This window comes from Passer montanus, unplaced genomic scaffold (genome assembly GCF_014805655.1).
Source record: "Passer montanus isolate IOZ18808 unplaced genomic scaffold, ASM1480565v1 scaffold5, whole genome shotgun sequence".
Taxonomy (NCBI): domain Eukaryota; kingdom Metazoa; phylum Chordata; class Aves; order Passeriformes; family Passeridae; genus Passer; species Passer montanus.
Genome location: NW_024369929.1, coordinates 6393442 through 6415366, shown reverse-complemented (window position 1 = coordinate 6415366; position 21925 = coordinate 6393442). Strand labels below are relative to the sequence as shown.

The following is a 21925-nucleotide window of genomic DNA, read 5'->3' as shown; positions in this document are numbered from 1 at the left end:
AGGCCAATGACCCTGTGCCTCGTCTCTCACGCACTGCAGCACAATTGCCTTTTCTTTCTGAGCTCCTGAAACCTGCCCTGGTTTGCTGGCTAAAGAGCAATTACACAAGTCTTTCTCTCATTGCCTATATCTTGCCAAAGACCTCAATTGCACCTCAGGAGTGGGGGTTGTTGGTATTTTTTCTCCCTTTTATCTCCTAAAGACTTTGATGCGCCTGGCCCCTTTTTCTTCGAACACCACCTTGATCACAGAGCACCTTACAGATAATTCTGGTTGTGTTGTTTTAAGGCATTTCCTCCTTCTCTCTTTTTGTGGTAAATGTTGGTAGAGCTCCACTGAAACGTTGCCTGAACTTCTAGCCCAGTATTAGACTTTGCTTTTAGAGAAAAGCTTCTAAAGGTGTCCTTTTTTTGGCTCCAGAATGCCCATAAAAAATCTCAATTAAAATGAAAGGAATGTGCTGTGAGTAACTGTGCTTTCACTGATGCAGAGCTGGCTGGTTCTGACCTGACTGCTGTCCCAGTGCCTACATGCCTGTGCTGCACCTTTGTAGGGCTGATGTGCACCTGAGTCACCGCTAAAAGCTGCTGCTGGCACAGCCTGTGTCAAACTTGATCAAACAAGGGCAATGAAGGTGGTGAAGGGTCTGGAGGTGAAGCTGTGTGAGGAGCAGCTGAGGGCACTGGGTCTGTTCAGCCTGGAGGAGACTGAGGGCAGACCTCACTGCAGGTACAGCCTCCTTGTGAGGAGAAGAGGAGGGGCAGGCACTGATCTCTGATCCCTGGTGACAGTGACAGGACACAAAGGAAGGGCCTGAAGTTGTGTCAGAGGGGTTTAGGCTGAGTATCAGAAAAAAGTTCTTCACCCAGAGGGTGGCCAGGCACTGAAACAGCTCTCAAGACAGTGGTCACAGTACCAAGCCTGACAGAGTTCCAGAAGTGTTTGGACAAGCTCTCATGGTGAGACTCTTGGGGATGGTTCTGTGCAGGACCAGGAGTTGTACTTGATGGCCCTTGTGGGTCCCTTCCCACATCTCAGCATGTTCTGTGATAAACAGTCATAGAGGACAAAGACTGGCTTCTCTGCAGCACAGACATTGCCAGATTCAGACTGTGACTGCAGAGAGGGAATTTGGCAGCCCTGCTCACCAGTGCCACAGAATGGGGCACTGCTGCTCCACGTTTTCTGTGTTCACTTTTATACTGTTAAGATAAGCAGTGCCCCTGTGGAGGTGACTCAGTTTGCAAAGGTGGCAGGAGAATTCCCAGTTCTCCTCTCCACACTATGGAGGCCTGGTCTGTTCACTCTTACCCAGCTGCTGCCAGAGGCTGGGCAGGGATCCCCAGGAGCTCACCACACACACCTGGGCTTTTTGTGCCTCCTCTTGGGAACAGGCCTGGGTGCTGTCATGGGAAACATGGAGATGTGCACTTCCCTGTCCTCTCACCTTTCACAATGGCCTGTGTTCAGCTGCTGCCTGCCCGAAGGAGCAGGGCTGGACAAGGCTCCAGAGACTCTATTCCCACTGCTCCTCACTTAGCTGGAGGCACTGGCATTGAGTAACCCTGGGCACACCTTCACCCCAACCCCAGCACACTGCCAGGGCACGTGTCAGCACTTGGCCATGGCAGAGCCTGGCCACTGCCCGTGTGCCACCAGCCCCATGGTGTCTCCAGCCTCGTGGTGTCCCCAGTCCCCAGTGTCCCCAGCCCCTGCCTGCCTCACAGACCTAAGGCAGCCCAGCCCTGAGCACTGGGCTGGACCCAGTGCCAAAGGCCTGCTGAAGTGCTGCTGAGCACAGGGTCACCAGGGAGCAGGAGCTCCCTTTGCAGAGAAATCTGTGTATTCATGTGTGTCTGTCTGTGCATTTGCAGGCCCAAGACACCAAATTGGTTCATTTGTATTTTCATGCATTTAAACATTGCCAGCTGTGCTAATGATGGCTGCAGCACACCAACCACTTCTGTTCTCTCCCAGACTTGTTATTTTCCCACTGGTTGTTCTATCTGTTCTGTGAGAGTGCTAAAGTGCTATTTCTCTCACACAGGCTCAGGTAGGAAATTGCAGAGTAGCCTGTATATTTTAAGCATTACTTAATTTGGAGTGGAAAGATCACGGGTTTGTTAGAGCAGAAAGAGACCTCATAGCTGGGATCAGTTAGCTACAGAGGCTGTGAAAGACTGAAAAATACAAAAAGAGTATATTGTCGTCTTTGGGAGATTTAAAAAACATATGTCTTCTCTCCAATATTTCAGACTATTGAGCCTTATCAGTTTTACTGCAAACTACAAATGCTTTTTGTGTAATGACAGCTCTTTAATTAGAACTTGGAAGCAATAGCATCTGCTGATTATAGCATGGTCCAGCATGTTCTTATTCCTCAGTTTTTATTTCCAGCTTTGCAATTAAATTGTTGCACGCCTCAAGGCAAGTAACTTCACCCCTCAGCGTCTGTACTTCCACAGATGGAATTAAAACCTCCACTGGAGATCCCTGGACAGAACCTGCTCAAATGGCACAGTCTTGGGTTACTTTTCCATCCTGTGCATGTCAACCCATGTATCAGCCCAGTGAATGAGGCTTTGGGATTTACCTTGTCCAGGCATAGTCTGTGAGACATTCCAGGTTTGAACAATGGAAATTTTATAGGCTTCAGTTATACCGGGCTGGGCAAGAAACAACAGCTTCACAGTAATGAGTCCTCACTTGCATGGAATGCCTTTTAGTGTCTGATCTCTCTCACCACAGTGAGATATTAAAATTTGTCTATCCAGAGCACATTTCTGGAGGGATGAAAAAGGGGCAAAATCCTTTCAGTTCGAACTGACCCTCAGTTCTGTATGGGAAAGGTCTGGTTTCCCAAGAGGAATATTATATACTAGTGATTATGGAAAAAATTAAGCAATGCAGTTGAGAGAGAGACAGCACAGCTGGTTCTGCTGTCTGCAGTGTTTCCCCCCACACTGGCAGACATTCTGGTGGAGATGAAGGAAAATGACAGTGGGTTGTTGTGATCACCCTCTTTAAACTTTTAGTTTTGTGATTGCCAGCCTGAGCAACAGGAATAGGTTATTGGCCTTACAGCCAAAGGTAGCAGGATGCTGCACAGTCTGAAAGTCTCTGCAGTCCCTTCATTGGAGATTTCAAATGAAGCCAACTGAAGATTTTTTCAAGTAGTCCCAAATGGAGCCAAATGGGGCAAAGTCAGAAGGGATGTGCACAAGGGAAGGAGGCTGAGTCACACTGAGCACTGGCAGTACATCAGTGTTATGTGTGCTCACAGGCAAGCACTGGTGTAAAGCACAACAATCAAGTGGCAATTTTTTTTCCCCAGTCTTACTTAAAAATGTTCCCAAAATCTGTGACTAAAGCATCACAGAACGTCTGATATTTTGTAATGCCACAAACACTGACCTTAACAGACACCAGAAATCCCACTGGGAGTTTCATCCATTTGCAGTGGAAACACGATGTCTTTAATAGTAAGGATGTTTCAATAACTTTCCGGGATTTTTTCCATTTTGGCACAGCTGTTCTCTGACAGATTGCAAAAGAGAGCAATTCAGTAGTAACAGCTTGATTCTGCAGGATGCTAAAGCCTTTCTGTCCAGGACTGTGTGTCCTTAGCCCCTACCCAGAGCAGCTCAGGATTACTCAGCATTTTGCAGCTTGGAGCCATTCTTACCCACTTGGCCTTGCCACCAACATTTCTATTTCTACTTCTATTTCTGTTTCTGTGGAAATGAGCTGAAACAGGTGCCTTTCTCTGGAGGAACTCAGCCTTTCTGTCTAGGAAAGGGCTTGGTGGTGTTGTAGGAAAGCTGTGGAGCAATAACATGTCTTGAAAATTTATGCCTCGATTTCTCCCTCTTAGAAAAGCAGCACCTTGATGTCAGATTTAGTAACAATGGCAGCATAACTGAATTGTTTATTATGTTGTGTTAAGGTTATGTAGAGGAAATGTCAAGGGAAATGGCTTCCTCCCTGTTTCTAAACTAAGTGTAGACTCCAAACAGGTGTTTATTCTGATAGAATTAACAGACCGAGAATGGGTGGAGGTTTATGTTGATTAAACAGAAAAAATATGGTATCTTTGCTATGGCTGGCATGATCAACATTTATTAAACCTCTTGTTTGGACATAAAATATCCAAATTTCATAAACAGTGCCTGGGCTTTCCCCATACAGCATTAATAGAGTCAATGGTAAAGTTCTTGTCAGCTTCAGGAGGCCAAAGGGGTTTGTACTGTTTTGGCCTTTCCTGGTATTTGCTGCCTCACAGATCAGTGTATTGCAGAATCCTCTGTAGTTCAGAAGGCTGAAAACATGTTTTCTCTCTCTTTGCCCTGGCTGTTCCTTGTCAGAAGAAGGGAGAAGAGCAGGAGGCTGAAGCAAAACAAACAAGAGCAGGGCAGGATGGTTTTGTTTACTTTGGGGCTGAGTGAGCAGCAGTGAGGTGCTCACTGTTCCACTACAGCTGTGGCAGTCTGTGTGACACAGAGATGTCCCCATTTCCCAGCAGGACCCTCAGGCTGCTGCCACTGCCCTGGGAAGGGCTCTGCAGGGGGTGCCTTCCAAAAAACAGGCCCAAACTGCTACCCTGGCTTGTGACTGGGAATGGTGACTGCTCTTTAGCTGGCCCAGCACCCCAAAATCCACCTCTGTGAGCACAGCTTTGGCACTGCTGCCAGATTCCCTGCTGCCAGAGCAGTAAGCCACCCTGTGCCCTGTCTGGTTTTGGAAGTCCCATATCCTAGGCTACCAAGGTCCCTGGAAAAGCCTGAGCTGGTGGCAGTGTTTGGGGCAGTGTTGGGGCAGTGTTGGGGCAGTGCTGGGCAGTGTTGGGCAGTGCTGGGCAGTGCTGGGGCTGTGTTGGGCAGTGTTGGAGCAGTGCTGGGCAGTGTTGGGGCAGTGCTGGGCAGTGCTGGGCAGTGCTGGGGCTGTGCTGGGCCGTGCTGGGCAGTGTTGGGACTGTGTTGGGCAGTGTTGGAGCAGTGCTGGGCAATGCTGGCTCCCTCAGCAGGGACACCTGAACTGGAGCTCTTTGTGTTCCCCGTGCACAGTCCGACAGGACCCTCCACTCACCAGCTGCAGGGGCTTTAAACTCATCAGGTTGGACTTTTCAGCCAGTGGAATAATAGTATTTTTAACTGCCCTAACTTGATTGCATACAACCATCTGCCCTTCAAGGAGAAAATGCAAGGAAAGATGTTTTAACACTCAGGTCAACCTCTTCTGATTGCTCTTCCAGGCCTGCTTTGCAAACTTCCCATTTGATCACTGCTGAAACTCAGACCAGCATTTATCTGAATGGAAGCTGCTTTTGCTGCCCTTCACTAACCTCTTGGTTGTTAACTATAGAAATTAATGTGGACTTTCAGCTCATACATATATAAAAAACAGATATACAGCATCCTGTTGGATTGCAGACCACTGCAGCGTGTGTGTAACTGAGGGGGTCAGATCCTACAGTACTATCAATGCTGCGATGATTTTTAAAACATAAAACCATGTGGAAACAACTTCAAATCCCAGCCTGCTTTGGTTTGTTTGGGGTTGCTTTGGTCTGGGATTTATTCCTCAATAAAACCTTTTCAGAAATGCCCACAAGGCCTGGCTCTGAGGCTGTTGGTCTGACGGGACACGATGTCGCACGATGGAGCTGGCGTGGGGCTGGGAGCAGCCAGACCTGCCTCGGGTGCTCCAAGGACCTGCCATCCCTGCTGTGAGCCTTCCTGCTCCCCCAGCACTCATTTCCTGCCCCCGAGAGCAGAGCCTGTCCTCTCCCTCCTCCCCACAGCAGCGTGATGTTGTGTGTTTATTTTGAAAAGCCGTCTGCGAAACTCTTTAGGGTTGTTCTCTATTGTAGGGGGGAAAACTAAAATTAAAAGTCTCCTCTCTGAAAAACACCAAAGCAAGTGCCTTTGCTTTGTGTAGCAGAGTGCACTGGCTTCTGTATCTGCAAAGGATAATGGTTACAGATTTTTCCAAAATAAAGTGTCTTATGGCTTAAATTTGTCCCCCAGGTCTTTAAGGCCAGGGCCACATTAGAAGCTTATGATAATGAAATGCTTGTTGAAGAAAAAAAACATTATACCATTTTTGTATCATTAAAATACCATTGTAGGTGGATAATTAAATCAATGTGATCTTTTTCCTGTTTAGGTTATTTAACTTACTGAACTGGGAATTGCTCTGCTAGCAAAAATACCTTTGGTAGGAAAGTTTGTCATTTTTATTGCATTGAGAAAATCTTGTGTTAAAGGCAGGTCTGTTATATTATGATTCTTTTTTAGTCTACATTGTGTCTTCAGAGCAGAGATTTAAGAGTATTTTGAATAGCATTTATTTGCCAGACTGTCTTTAGCAGTCTGACTCCTGGGGACCGAAGCCCATTGCCTGTCAGTGTCACTTTGGACAAGGTGACTGCCTGTTTGTACTACCCAGCAGTGCCAAAGAAGAGTGAATTCTGTTAGAGATAGGACATGCAGGTTTTCCTACAGAAATATCAACATCAAAAGCATGGGAGGAAAAGAAAAAGTATTTCATTTACATGTACTGTTTAAGTGAAATGCACAACTGAGGTATCAAAGAAACTTTTGAGTGGAGCATCTGACTATTCTTTTGATTCTGATTCAGCAAACTGCTTAGGCATATGCTTATCTCTGCTATAGATCTGCCTGTTTGAAAAATAAAGGAGAGAATTGAAGTGTAGTAGCCAAATCTCCAATGCTGATTAAAGGCTTTTCTTCCTTCTGCAGTTTTCTTCTGTCTGTGGCTTATTAGGGGAAAATAAAAACAAGGAAAGAGCAGCTTCTGGCAGTCCTGGCAGCCCTGAGTGCTGAACAGCCTTTTATCCAGGGCAAAGAGCAACAGATCCAACTCACAGGAGGGAAGAGTTGTTCCCACATTCTCCAAGGCTTGCAGTGGTGTTTGTCAAGCAAGGTTTGTCAAGCTGCAGTCCTGCTCCAGGAGCCAGGAAAGCTATTCCTGGCATCAGGTGTCCCATCCAAGTGTTGTTGTGTCCCACGTTCTTCACATTGCTGACTTCGCAACAGATAAGGAGAATAGGCTGCTAAAATGAGTAAGTGGAGTAGGCTTCCAACCTGGAATACAACAGAGGAGGAAGGCACAAAGTCATGGCTGGAGCATGGGCAGAGTGGCCAAAAAGCAGGGGGAGGAGAAAGCTCAAAAAGCACCCGTGCAAGTGTTGGAGAAGGTTACAGTCCTATTCCCATTGGGCAGCAAACAGATGTGGTAATTAAGGCAAAGAACCTCATTGTCATGTAGAAGGATTGAGTTCAGAAATGCTGACAGCTCAGGAACTGGTGGTTCAAGGGGTAGATGTGCAGAGCTGCTGGGCTGCTGCTCTGCCCAGCGGGGCTGGGCTCCTGGCTTCTCTGTTCTCTCTCTGCTTTACTTCTTCCCCTGGAAACCCCCAGCTGCTGTCCTCCTTACCAGCCCGAAACCCTGTCCCCTGCCTACAGGAGAGATTTGAATTTTTAGTAAACCTGAGCTCAGGTAGTTATTTTGAGCAGAGTTTCTGTAAAAGTCTGTGGTTCCAGCAGTTTTGCTTTGAGTTTTGGGTGGAAACCTGCACTCAAAGTGAGGTTCACGTGCTGCAAAAGAACCAAGCAGAAGTGCTTGCCCATACTTCTGAAAGTTGATGTTTCAGATTTGTTCAGTCCCAGAACACCCTTTTTTTCAGTTCTCAGGGTGTTGAAATGTAAATGTGTCTCTCAGCAACAGTGGAGTCAGTGTGAGTCTTTCTGCTTCTCACCCTCCTCCCCCTCAGGAGGTTTTATCTGGGGGACCACTAGCTGGTGACTGACTGGGTCGTTCTCCCAGCAAGGGCATCCCAACTCTGTCTGCTGAACATGGCAGACTGCTTGGCTGTCTGGGAATGCCTTGGCCATCAGCTTTCTCAGGATGAGGGGATAAAAGAGATGGGACCTGCTTGTCAGCCTCTGGAGAGGTGGGAGAGAGGCAGGACAGGGTGGAGGTGATCTCTCTGTGGGAAATCAAATCTGAGGGCCTGCTGAAGACCAGGGGAATGGCATGGTTGGGTGCTTTAGTGGCAAAAGGGTGGAAGTCTGGAATTTCAGTCCCAAATGTCCCTCTGACTGGGAGAGCTGTGACTAGTAAAGCAGACATCTGAGAAGCACAGGAACAGTCAACCATCTCTAGTGGGATGATGATGCAGAGGTAGCAGGGCCTGAGGCAGTCCTGCTGCTTGTCTGTACAGACCTGCAGAGGTTGTGGCCCTTTTGGTTGTGTGTATTGAATAAAGTGGTTGAGCCTTAGAGACTCTTGACCTGCTTCTCTTTGGCCTGGGCCTGTTGCTGGTTCCCAGGCAGTTACTGGTTCTGCTGCGTGGGTAGCGCTTGGACTTTTATCAAGCCCAGATTTTGAGAGGGCTGTGTATCATGGTGCTCAATCTTTATTTCAGTGCTAATCCACTGGCAGGTCACAGATGTAGTTTTCTTTCCTTCCCTTGTCCTGTAGCCCTCGTTGGATGCCTTGGCTGCATACTGGAGGATTTCTCCCTATCGTGTGAAAGATGAGGTTGTGGCTGTGCCCTTTATTCTGTGACAAGTTCAGTATATTTTGGAAGTGTCTGGTTTGAAATTTGTGAGTGAAGAAAGAAGGGACACAAGTACAATGGTAGGCTTCCAGACCTTCCTCTTTTTCCTGCCTTCCCAGGCCCAAGGGAGAAGCACTGCTCTTAGGACTCAGTGTGATATCTGAATTCATGAAATAGCTCTGTCCTGTAATGAGTTACATGAAAATCCAACTATTAATACTGTAGAATGTTGTGGAAGCCTGTCTGATTTGAGATCCAAGTGTGTGGCATGTTTCTATGTGTCATTGTGTGTATTCATCCCTAAAGCCACCCCCACTCCAAATACACAAATGGAGCATCTAGAAGAAAGGAGCTCTGTGACTTCTCAAGCTAAGGACAGAGACACTGCTCCATTTGTCCTCCTCCACTGTGCTCTCCATGCAGGGGCTGGAAGTCATTAACTGGCCTGTTTCCACCTACTCTGCACTCTGATCTAAGCTTATTATGGCAGAGCTTCCTCTTTGGATCTGTGCAGTGCTGGTTTCATTGCTGCTCTGATGAAAGAATAACTGTTTGGTGGCTTAAACACTACCTCTTTGCTCCCACTATGCCCTTGTGACCTGCTCAGAAGATATGGGCTTGATAATGCAGGGTCATGGGTACTTATGGTCCCACCTGCATGGTGGGAAGGAAGTCTGTGCCTGTTTAAATGGGAAACTGTCTGGGATACAGGAAATCTGCCCTGGAACAGGCTGGAAAGCCCTGGCAGTATATCTGACCCATACGTAACCTGGAGCATTATAAAGTATGTTTCTTGTCCCATAGGACAAAATGAGGAAATGAGCCCCATTCATATTTGCAATCAGTGAGATTTTGTCTGGGCAAGTGGGGTAGGACTCAAGATGTTGACTAACCTTCTGGCAAAAGCAGGGATTGAAATAAAAAAGAGTAATACTGCACCAACTTTGCCTATAGTGAACTGAGTAGATAGGGACAAAAGCTTTTTAAAGTAGGAAATCAAAAACAAATCTGTGACTAGGTGGTCCTGGAGAGATTTAATTGAGGGATATCTAAACTGTTTATCTGTTCCCAGGGGTAAGGACAGTCATGAGTAAACCTATGTGTGCTTTGATGGACAGTCAGTGACTCATGCAGTTTGTCTGTTATCTCACCATGAGAAATAGTTATGGAACAAAGCCCTATCCAGCCTGAGTGTATAAATGTATTAAACAGTTTCCACTTGAACTTGATATGCTGCTCTGAAGTACTTTGTAGGGATACAGGTACATACCACTAGTGAGAGGAATTGGTTCAAAAAGGAAAAAAATATGGCATCATTCAGGCTGTTGCTATAATCACTGAGGGTAGCTGCAGTTTCCCCAGGAAGAGCTGCTATTTCATTTTACTGCAGAATATTTGTAAAAAGGATTTTATGGCACTTTAAGCTGCCTGGTCCTCATGCACAATATAACCTCTGTTGAATTTTCTTCCTTCCTTCTTTCCCTTTCCTCTTTCTCCATTCTCCTTCTCTATAACACTTCTGTTTGTTCCACAGTTTGAGCCGCTAACAGAGGCTTTTCTACCTTTGCCAGCATTAGACTTTGTTCATTTACAGGGCCAAGACTAAGCTAGCTACAGTAAGGATGTGACAGAAATATTTCCATGTTTGGCATGGTATATTTGTTGGGAATGTCATGCTTCTGGTCTCTGAATGTAGACACCCAAACCTCTTGGGTCAGGTCAGTAGGCAGCAGGGTTAATCACTCCTTATGGATTTGCCCGTCACTACCTAAGGGGGCTGCAACAAAGCTGGAGAAGGACTTTTGACAATGTCATGTAGTGATGGGACAAGAGAGAATGGTTTTAAACAAAAAGAGGGTAGATTTAGATTAGATATGAGGAATAAATTCTTTACTATGAAGGTGGTGAGGCACTGGAACAGGCTGCCCAGAGAAGGTGTGGATTCCATATCTCTGGAAGTGTTCAAGGTCAGGTTGGCTGGGGCTTTGAGCAGCCTGGTCTAGTGGAAGGTGTCCCTGCCCATGGCAGGGAGTTGGAACTAGATGATCTTTAATGTCCCTTCCAACCCAAACCATTCTGTGATTCTACAGTTCTGTGAATTTGTAGGACTGCATAAGGATGGCTGTGTCCATGTTGCCGTTACAACCTCCTCCCAGCTGTGACCTAAAGGTTAAAATGTTTTACTATCCAAGTTGCTGAAATTACTTTAGCTTTGCCAAGGGAGGGCTGTAAGGGAGGCTGAGCAGGTAAAGCAGGCAGAGCAGAGTTCTGGGTTTCTCAATCCTGCTTGAGCATCTCTGTTGAAGTACGAGAGATGCTGCTGCTGAAAGCAAAATAACAAGAGTTCGACCACAAGCTCTGGAGGGAGATGCCAGACAAGAGAGTATCCCAGAGCCAGCTCCACTGCCAACCCCTTCATGCTGAGCCAGCAGAAGGCCAGGACATGCTGGGTGGCCAGCGGTGAGCAGGCAGAGCAGCCACTGCAGCGGCAGCGCCAAGGCCCTGGTGACAAATCTCCCGTGTGACCAGCCTCTGTGGCAGGCAGAGGCACCTGGCCTGGCAGGAGCAGCTCTCACAAGTACAAGTACTTGCAGGCAGCCGAGTGCCATATGGCTTTTTCCTTTGGTTTCCTCCTGCTGGGCCCTGCAGGTTGGTACCGCACGCCTCCCACTGAGCACGCAAATGGGCAGCCCTAGGCCTGAGCCTCTCGTCCAGAAGCTCCAGGGCAGCTTAGCGCTCTTTGTAACCTTTTGCCTGGCAAAGCCTGGCCACAACGTGGCATGTACTTTGTTCTCTTTGTCCCTCAGATCTGCTCGGGGCCCCTGGGAGCACAGGCTCCGAAGAGAAGCTCGGGCACAAGGCAGGGAGAGGGTGCTGCCCGTGCCGGACGCGGCCGGCCCTGCTGGGAGCTGTGTGTGCTGTGCGAGCTTGTTCCACACATTGCCCTAACCTCTCCTCACCGGTCCTGGCTCTGCCCTGGCTGCTGTGTACAGCTTACAGGACTGACTTCTGAGTAAGAGTGGATTTTTTGGTTGTTTGGTTTGGCTTTCTTTCTCTCAGGGCAGCACTGTCAGGCCTGAGCTGGTGAGCAGGGCTGCAGCAGTCTTTCTAAAAATGCTGGGTGCTCTGCTGACACTGAGGGAAAAGTGGGGCTTGGTCTGGTTTGGCTTTTAATGAAAAGAAAAATCCTTTCCTGGATGAGCTTTCCTTGTGATGACATTAAACTGCCTTATGCTTCTTTACCCAGCCTTTCCACAAAACACTCTTCTGTACATGTCTCTTAACAACTCCTCTTGTTTGAGTGAAGCATCCTAATTATGAAATAGCTCTGGGCTGCTGGCGCAGGCTTGGCAAAGTCATGCAGCCCTCCTGAGATGGATCGCTGTGCAGGGCAATGCCACAGGGAGAAAAGGTCCTCTGGAGACATGGCTGGAAGGGAGGTCTGGTGTTCTGCTTGGCTGGCACCCCACGAGCAGGTGCCTGAGCAAGGCTTCCCTTTCTGGGCCTGCTAACAGCAGTGAATAGGCTGTCGTGGGCTTCCAGCACAGCCAGCGTGCACACTATGGCAGGTGAAGGAGAGACATTGTGGGTGTGGAGGAGTGTGGGTGTAGAGAAGCTTACTCAGGGCAGGGGCGAGGTCGGACAGGGAAGAGCCAGAGGCACAGGTGTCAATCAGGACACTGGCCAGGTGGCTCCTGTCCACGTGCTGCTCTGGTGTCACCCATGATCTTCTGGGCACATCCTCTCTTGGTGGGCTTGTTGGAGTGGTCTCCCAGAGCTTCTCACCCTCTGACACCCTCATGAATTTGTCACAAGGTCCTGGAGCTCCATGGTGGACAGCCCTGGCATCTCCAGTGTCACAGTTCCTGTCCAGCAGCAGTGGGAACAAATTTGTGTCCTGGATGAGGAACAGTGGTCCTGGCACTATCTGCCCACTCCCACTGTATAAAATGCTCAGTAGAGACAAGGAAGTTGCTGTTTCCTATCTGCTTCTTTAAATATAGGTGCTAACTCAATCCCAGACCTCAAGAAGGTGCGCTGAAAATATGGGAGTTCATGGTGAGGTCAGTCATGGGTCACAAAGCAGCAAAACACAGTCTCTGCCACCACGGGACAGGGAAGGAGGTTAATGTTTCACAGTATACTTAGCTGAGCAGCACGGCTCTGTCAGTGTTTCACTTGGTAGGAATTATTTATTGACAAGAAGGGTTTCCAAACTGTCCCAAGGAAAATTCTTTGTGAAACTGTATTGTTTTCAAGTTAAGCTATTAGGAACATGAGTTGAAAACTGACCCAGGGATGTACACTCCCTGTCAATCAGTTACATTTAGGACAGGAAAGATTAAAACATTCTGAGGCAGAGCCAAGCACTTAAAAGGAAGAATTCTTTGCATTGATTCCTGTGGTAAAATGCCAAGACAAGCCTCGTGATTTCCTGGACCAAGTGCAGAGAAATGAAATTAAAAATATGAATAGGCCAAATACTGAGATCCTCATTACAGAAAAGGGCCACTCAAGGGTACCTAAAATCTGGCCTCTCATCAGGGAGAGAAAATAATTGAGAGAGCTCTGGTTGCAGCTCAGCCATAGCCTTGTGCTCAGCATCTTCAGCAGCCTACTTTTTCCTCATCTTTCAGCTTGCTGTTCTCATGCCAATTAAGAGGGAAAAAAAAAGCAAGGAGCCGAAACTACCTGCTCTATTTTTAATCCTATTTGTCTGTAGATAAACTGCATGTTAGATGATTAATAGATCTTTATCACTTCATAAAGTTTAGACTATAAAAAGCCTACCCCTCTCTTTTGCCTGTTAAATAACTATGTAAGCTTTGCTGCTGTTACTTGGAATCTAAATTAGTCACAGCACTTCTGAGAGCATTTGTTAATATCTCAAGTGGACCACGTGGCCTTGGCAGAGCCAGAGGGGAGTTTGTCCCCTTGTGTGGCCTTGGAAAAGCTCAACTGCCCTGTTTCCACTAGGAAAACCAAGCCATGGAGGCTTGGTTAAGGAAAAATTTGGCACAGATGTAGTCTGTGTTTGACCATGCCAGGGCTGCACCCAGCCATTTGCACCTGGTGCTTGCACCTCTAACACATGCTAATTCAATTAGAATTTGCACATGATTAGGGTTTGGGGATTGTGGTGTCAGCATGGCTCTTCACATTGACCCTTCTGTTCCCGGGGCAAGCATGAATTTGCCTTTTTTTTCCTTTTTAACTAAGAGTTAAATGAGGAATGGTGTGGCATTTGAGCAGGCATTAGACAGAGCCTGAAAAAACCATAATGTACTCATCAACAGAGGCTGTAGCCTCTTCTGAATCAAGACCATGGATTTGGACTAAACTGGCAATTTCTGTCACTGAAAGAAGAGCAAATCTGAGCCTGGGCTTCTGCACCTCCTCAAACACAGCACACTGATCTGGTAGCCACCAAGTCCAGATGGAAATTGATGGTTGCCTATAAAGACAGTTGTAAAAGCTGTTGCAATCTGGTGTTTTATGGAACCTATTAAATCTGTCAACTGGCCCAATCTGTACCTGAAAATGTTTGTCTTCCATGACACATTTGCTTCAATTAGCTATTCAGTGGTTGCAAAGAATTTTTTAGCCTTTGTCCATGCTTTTTTCTTCTGAATTAAACTGGCCCAGCAGTGTAGATGCATTAGATGGTTAATTCCAGCCTCATGGATCTGTCCTACCCATGGGGCAGGAGCAGTGATGGAGCTGCAGGGAGGGCTCTGCCAGGGATTAAAGCCAGTGTGGGTGGTCTCTTCCTCCAGCACTCCCAAACTCCAGGAAGGAAGAGCCTAATCCTTGCAAGCTAATGTGTTAGTGTAATTACTGAAGCAGAGAAGAGGTATCTTCCTGCAGACCCTTGTCATCTATACTCTTCGAAAGCAGCCTAAACCAATATTCTCCAGTCCTCCAACATATCCAGGGGCCTGATTCAGTTTTATGTAAAAACCTTTGGAGCAAGTCATGAGGACCAGTTTTAAAGGTTGCTTTGCTGGGATACTGACATGGATATGGAAAAGATCTGACGAGTCGTGTTTTCTGCAGTGTATTAATAACAAATCATTTTGTACAGGATACAGTAAATAAAACCTTCCTAACAGTCAGCTAAAAATATCAGTGTTAACTCAGGCTGCTTGCAAACTTGTTCATAAAGGATTAGACTAACAAAATGAAAGGAGGGAGGAACATCTTTGCTTGAACAGGAAAAATTAGAAAATTTCTGAGGAAGAATTTACCTTGGTGTGCTGAGCACTGATGTTGCACCATGAGTTTGGCATCTCCTAATGTTGTACTTTGTGTACCTTGTATTTTCATGCCAAGCACTAAACCAAATGCTTTTCTGTGGATTTGTTCTGTTACAAACTAATTTTTATTTAGCCTCATGGCCATTTCTGGAGTCCATGTCTGCTTCTGGTTAAATGGTTGCTTATTACCTTTTTAGAGTTACTCAGCCAACAAGGCAATGCTCAGCCAGGGCTATCACAGTAACACTTCTGCTAACAAAGAGGAGGGAGTTGTACAGAATTCAAAAGAAAATCCCAGCCTCCCAAAACCCAGCATGTGAGAGGTGTGTTTATATTGAATTGTTGGATAAAGTTGTGCAACCCTAAATGCAACCAAGCGTAGTCAGGCTGCCTCTCCTGCCAGGGATGCCACCCACATCTGTCTGGGTTATGCCTACATCAGCTGTTTCCTCCAGCCCTGCACCTCGAGCTGAGCCTGCTGTTGCTGGGTGTTGCTGCTCTACCTCCAGCAGCTCCCCAAGGCTCTCCAGGGCTGAGGCTCTGCTCCTCACAGCACCCCCAGCCCCTCCTGCTCCTCCTCAGCTCCCCTGACCTGCCCATCCAGAGGTTCCGAAGGGCCCAGGCAGTGCAGCCAGCCTGGAGGTGAGTTAGCCCCGTAAAGAAATGCTTTTATTTCTTTAGTTAACGGGCAAAGCACAGCAGCAATTCAGCAATTCTCTGGGAGGGACTGCCAGGCCAGGCTCCTGCAGGCAGCTCTTTGGAGGAAGTGTAGAGGCTTGCTGGAAATAGACTGAAATCCAAGAAACACCATGTGCAGACCTAGAGCACGGGTTGCTGGATCAATTTTTTCATTTGGCAATGGCTGCTTCTGAGACTAGAAACAGAGTTTCACTTGCTGTAGTAAAAGCAGGATAATTTCTCGACGTCTTCAGGGACCAGTTTGCCCACTTTTATTCATGAGGTAGTGAAAACAAACCTTCCCACTCTGCAGCTCCTAATGCTCTTTCTGTATTGGTGGCCTATTTTTCTGCTTGAGGACAGGGAGGGACCATTGAGTCACACACAATCTCGTGCCCTCTTCCTCCTCCTCCTCTCATTTAAATATTAATATGATGAATTATTACTAGAGTAACAGCTGTGCACTACTCATATCACAGCAACATAACCTTCCCCTCCTCATCGGAGCACAGCTATTCCTGACTCGTGTTTTCTGGTTGACCTTCTCGCTTCTTCTGGATGACTTTTTAAAAATTACTTTGTTAGTTCTGGTGTGGTATCATTACAATAATCGCTTGTCCTGTTCTTTCTGCTTAAATATTAATGGTACTGAGGAATTCAAAAGATAGCTGCAGTAATGGTAAGTTAAATGTCTGTGTGTATTCTCCCATGAGAGCTGTTTGTTTAGAGAGCAAGGAGTGTAAAGATGAATCTTTCTAACTAACACTTGGAAACATCAATTTCTCTTTGAGAATTGCCAAAATAATGATATATTCTCTTCTATAGAAATAAAATAATTTCATATTAATCAGCTAGTGTCGCTAGATAATTCATAGGAATAGCTAACATTGTCCCTAGAAGTACTAACGTTGTCCCTAGAAGCCCTAATGCATTGTGTTCTCTGCAGATAAAGAGTTTTAAGAAAGACTGCTAATAAAACCATGAGACAACTCTGTATAGATTGCTGAAAATAAATGTTTGGCATGGAATAAAGAAGGGGAGGGAAAGATAAAACACCTCCAGTTAGCTCAGTACAATTGGAAATAGCAAGGTGAAGCATTCCTGGGCAGATTTGGAAATGTTAGTAGATGTTAAGTTTTGTGGGTAAAGGTCCTCTCTGCTGAGCACCTTTTGCATGGGTGTTGTGTTTGTGCATGTGTGTGCGTGGTTTACAGACCCACAGGTTTTCTCCTCCTTGAAAATGTGGCTCCTTGGGGTACTCTGATGTTGCAGAAGGGTTTTTTGGTTTCTGCACCACTGTTGTGGAGAATGTAATTCCAGCAGGAGTGTAGAAATCAGGTCTACTGCATTAGCTTGTATTTAGCATGGGATGAAACTCTTTGCCCTTGTTGCTTAGGAAAAAAAATCTGAAATGCTCTTACAAAGATTTCAAAATTAAATGTCCGTATTCTCTTTTGAAAGTTTTCATTTTGAAATTTCATTTTAGTAAATTGTTGTTCTTAAAGCCAAACAAAATACTTTAAATTTTAATACAATATTGTTTTATTGCTTTATTGGGGAGAGGGAGTGCTAAGAGCTCATAAATATAATGGGAAACCTAAATATCTATCCAAATTTATAAATTATGCCTTTCTTTTCCCACCCATGATGAAATCAGTAGAAACTTTTTTCCCCAATCAGCCTTACCAGTGACAAGAGAAAGGAAGGCAGGAGAGCTCTGCTGTTCTCTTCCCATTCAAAACCAATGTCTAAGCCTTTGCCTGTCTAGGGGCTGGGGAGAAGAAAGAATGAAAAGAGAGTACTGCAAACTTTGTTTGTAAGTCGTTGACTGCTCTGATACAATCCTGAAAGTAGTGCTGTAACTTTTGGGTACTTTTTCTACCTTTTTTTTTGTGAACAAAGAGCCTCATCCTGATTATTTACAATTCCTACTGCAGTCAACAAAAGTAAAACCATGAATTGAGACATGCTCAGTACCACCTAAATACATATATATTGCGGGTTTGTTTTTTTTCCTTTGTGTTCTGTACCTCCTAAAGTTTGTTAAAGTTAAAAAAAACTTTTGTTCACTCAGTTTACCATCCCTATCAGGGATGTCTTAATTCTCATGCATGTTACTGTACTGCAAATCATTTGGCAAAAATGCTGCTCTTATAAAAAGCCTTGACAAACTTGTAGCATTTGCCCCAGATAAAATCTCCTTTGAAACAGTCCCGTCAGATGATTATCTGCAGTGATTGCAAATGAACCTTGTAGCAGGCTCATAACAAGTGTCCTCGTGGACGGAAGAGAAACCTGCTGTCAGAACTACAAATAATTTACGTAACCCAATTTAAAGCTCTAACAAAATGTTCCCTGTTAAGAGGATTGTTATACTTAACGTGTGAGATGAAAATGCTTTCTGAAGGTCAGGAATGCACAGAAGATAGATTAGATCTCTTGAAAACACAAAAAAGTAGGTTTTTACCAGAGGTTTTTCTTCTGTCAGACTTTCAACTTGGCATTCTCAGAAACTTACATAAGTGCAGCTTTATCCCTGCAAATGCTGTGTTTGCTCTGCAGAGGGAGAGGAGCCCCAGAGCTTTCAGAAAAACACAACTGAAGGTAGACTGGAGACTCAGGTTATTTTCTGTATATTTCAGATAGATTCTCAGGTATATTTCACCAGCAGCAGCGTAAATAAAAGCTTGTTTTAAAGAGCACAATGTGGGTTTGGGGAAGTATTTCCTGGATTCTGCCTGCACGGCAGCCAGTGTGATGCTGGAGGGCTCCAGGCCGTCTGTGCTGCTGCTGCTGCTGCAGGTGAGCCAGTCCCTCCCGCAGCAGTGGTGTCCCGCAGGTGACACTGGCGTGGCACTGGGTGGCCTCAGGGATGTGCTGCAGCATTAACCCCTGCAGCAGGAGGGCTGGGACAGGCTGGCTCCCCTCGAGGTGTCCTGCTCACACCTGCCGGCTGCTGAGGGACAGAGGGGTGGGACAGCCTCTGCTGAGGCTGGAGACAGGGGCTCCAAGAGCACATCCAACCCAGGCAAGGCAGCTGGGCAAGGAGCCCTGCTCTCCTGGTGTCCAGTGGCCTGGCTGCCTCTGCTCAGTTGGAACTTAATGGAAAACTGTCAAACAGAGCCACAAAACCTGAATTCAACACACTGGAAAACAGCTTTACGAGGTCTGGTTTTTCTTAATAGGATTTAGGGGGTGCGGCAGGACTTGGAATGCTTTTCACATAGGATGCAATGGAAAGAAAATGAAATTACAGCCTCTGTAACCATCAGAAAGCTGCGCTAATGTTGACATTCTCCTCATCCCCTGCATGAAGTCACATGTAGTTTGTGTCCATCTCTCCAATCAGCCAAAACCTGAGATTACTGAGAAGGTGATGATGGAGATTATTTAAAAACTTAGCCTCTCATCTCCTGCATTCCCCTAAAGGTCTCCCTGTTACTCTGTGTGCCCTGCCTGCCCTGGTACTGGCTGTCCCACAGCCTGCAGCAGCTGCAGTGAGCAGTGTGGGGTCTGCACCAGCACACCAGGCAAGCAGCAGGCTTTGGCTGGGAAGAGAGGCTGTGTGGCCACGTGTTGGAGCAAAAAAATAGGAAAAATCTTTGTCCTGGAGAGTGGGATATTTTCTTACAGCCTCCTGCTTTGCACTGCTGAGGGTCTTTTCCCAAAATATGTGTGTGAAGGGGAAAAAAAGCTTGAACAGGGCCCTCTGCATCACAGCAGGTGCCCCTCAGTCCCCCAGCAGCCTGTCACCCACCCCTGAGGGGACATTTCTTCTTCAGAAACTCTCTGGGCCTCTTCTTTTCCTCCTTAACGCCTTCCCGTGCAGCAAGACTCTTTCACCTCCACCTTCCTCGGCAGCTAGAGGCTTTGCTGGCCGGCAGGATGAGGAGAAGGCACCTGGAGAGGTGAGGCAGCCCGCGGGAGCTGGTTCTGTGCGCTCCTGGTGCTGGGCGAAGCGTGGGAGAGGTGGCACTGTGGGAGTGCTGTCACTGCACTGGGGCACTCGCAGTGCCACTGCACTGGGGCACTCGCAGCCCTCTCTGGCTCGGGCAAGGTTCGTTTGATAGACCATGACTGTGCTGACAGTTAATTCTTCAGATGGAAGCCTTTTTGTGCCAGGTAGATTTCCAAATCTAAACTTTGCTGTAATGTTTTACTTATTTTACAAGAACTGGGGCAGAGGAGACCACTGATTTTGCCCTACTTAAAAACAAGCAAACAACAACAAAAAAGTTTTTAGAAGACTCTTGGCTTTTGCAGAAGAGGAGGGCACTCTTGAAATCCAGACTCAAAAATGCCTGTTTTATCTTTCTTGGTGTTCACGAACTGGAGACCTCAGGTTTTGCAGCCTGAGAGATCTGTTAGCAGATTAATTCCTGTGCTGTGAGTCCTGGGTGTGCTCCAGCCCACGCAACTCCTGAACAGAAATTTTCCTGTGACTGCATCCACAGGCTTCTACAGGCTACGTTGGGATTGGGCACCTGAATTGAATTTAAGTGGACTGTTCCTCCCATGTAATGCTTTTAGTGGCTCCTGTTGGCTCCAGCAGCTACCTGACTCATGTGGAAGAAACAAGGACCAAATAGGTAGGGTACTTTTCAGAAATAGGTTGGGAGAGAAAGCTTGTAAAAGTGAAATTTTAATTGGATAGGAGAAAAGAAAACAGAAACCAGGAAATAGAGACTTGGAGAAACTAGATGGGCTCTGAAAGGGAGTGGAGAGACTGGCACAGAGGGTGTGCAAACTCAGGGTGTACAAGCTCAGCCACTCAGGGGCTTCTGGTGCTGGGCAAAATCAGAAATGCCTGGACAAAGCCTAGACTTGTAAACTCAGAATTCAGAACTTTGGGGATCTGTACTTGGTGCCAGGACCAAAAGTGAGTTGAAAAGTTGAACCTTGAAATAAAGTACAAAACCCTTGCAAATTTTAGTTCTAGTAATCCTAAATCTGCTATTAAGGGCTACATTGACCTTGTTCTTTTGTGACTCAGTACAGAACAGTGGGAATGATAATATTCTGACATTCTTTCAAATTGTAGAAATTAATGGTTATTTACAGAATCCTTAAACCCTGGTGGTTCTGTCCTCAGACTGGGGCAATATGTGATGAACAGAACATAGGGCAGTACACTGATTTTGGTTTTTGTCAGTATCCAGTTGCTGGTAATCAGGTGAACACTGTCTTATGCAATGAATGAAGGAGAGCACTGAGCACTTGTGAGGAGAAAAGGGAATATCTGCTCCTGCAGTAAAGCTGTATCAGAGCAGATAGAGCTTGTTCTGATTACTGTGACTGTCATGCCACATGGAGCTCGCTTCCAAGGTCAGAGAAGTTTACTGGCTGTCATGAAGGCCCATATTCCCATGTTCACCTGCAATCTGAAACGCTTCAGCATTCAGAAAGACAAATCTTCTTGTTCCTCTGTGTGAAAAGGTTCAAAAGTTTCTATTACTGCCCTGCTGCTTCCTTTGATTTCAGCAGTCCCCGCAGGTCCTTTGTTGGTGTTTCTTAGCTGACAGCATCCTGTTCAAGCCCTGCCTCTGACTCCCTGCTGCCTAGCAATGATTACACTGCTATTGTTTACTAACAAACGTCTTTGGACCTGGGATGATAAACACGGGGTACAGGGCAGTACTTTGATCGCAAATTGCACATGCCGGCCTTGAAGCAATTTTACTACGAGCAAATGAGTTGCCTTAATTATTGAAACAGGGATATATTATCACAGACCATAACAGCCTCACTTTGTACTTCGAGGAAGTATCTAGGTCCATGCAGTTGTGGAAATACCAGCTTGGGTAGTCTGTTGGGAGAAAATAAACAGCTGACATCTCAAAACCTTTGTTGGGTTCAGGGGAAAATCACCACCTCAGTTTTGACAAATACTGTGCTGTTTTGTGAAGTCTTTGTAAAGCATCTCTGGCAGACAGGCTTGGGAGTGTTAAGTCCCCCTTGGAGCTACCCTTGAAGGAGGATGGCTTGGGCAGTGGTAATAAGATTCCTAGTCCAGCCCTGGCAGTGTGGTTTAACTCTGAAGGCAAGGGCTGAGTCTTCTGTCTGTCCTTGATTTCTGGGACATACCTTTTCCAACACAGAAAGCAAGGATAGTCCTGGAAAAGTTAACAGTGAGAAAAAGGACAGAGGTTTGTAAGCGGCAGTCTTACTCTCTGGGCCACCATTTCAAGACAGAGGAAGAGTTTGCTCAATCTTGTCTGGTGGCTGAGCTGGTTCTTGATTGCTTTGGGTGGCCACGTAAGAACTGCCCCAGTGCAGCCTGGCCTCATCACTCCCACTACTGAACACGAGTGAGAGCGTTTGTGCACCTCACCTCTGTGGTCATGCATGCCAGGGGCACAGGTCTGTCAGCTGGTGTGTGAGCTGGGGACATCAGATGACACACGGG

General features: G+C 46.4%; 1 protein-coding gene across 2 annotated transcripts in view; it reads left to right on the top strand.

Annotated features, from left to right (window-relative positions):
• Window positions 1-21925, top strand: part of MAPK6 (mitogen-activated protein kinase 6) — a 63150-nt gene that overhangs the window by 19550 nt on the left and 21675 nt on the right. The window contains exon 1 of one of the 2 annotated variants that reach the window (XM_039723598.1): window positions 16001-16198. The exons of the other annotated variant lie outside the window; for it this stretch is intronic. The gene's annotated coding sequence lies outside the window, so the exon portion shown is untranslated. Of the gene's footprint in view, window positions 1-16000; window positions 16199-21925 lie in introns of those variants that run through there. 2 annotated transcript variants of the gene reach the window in all.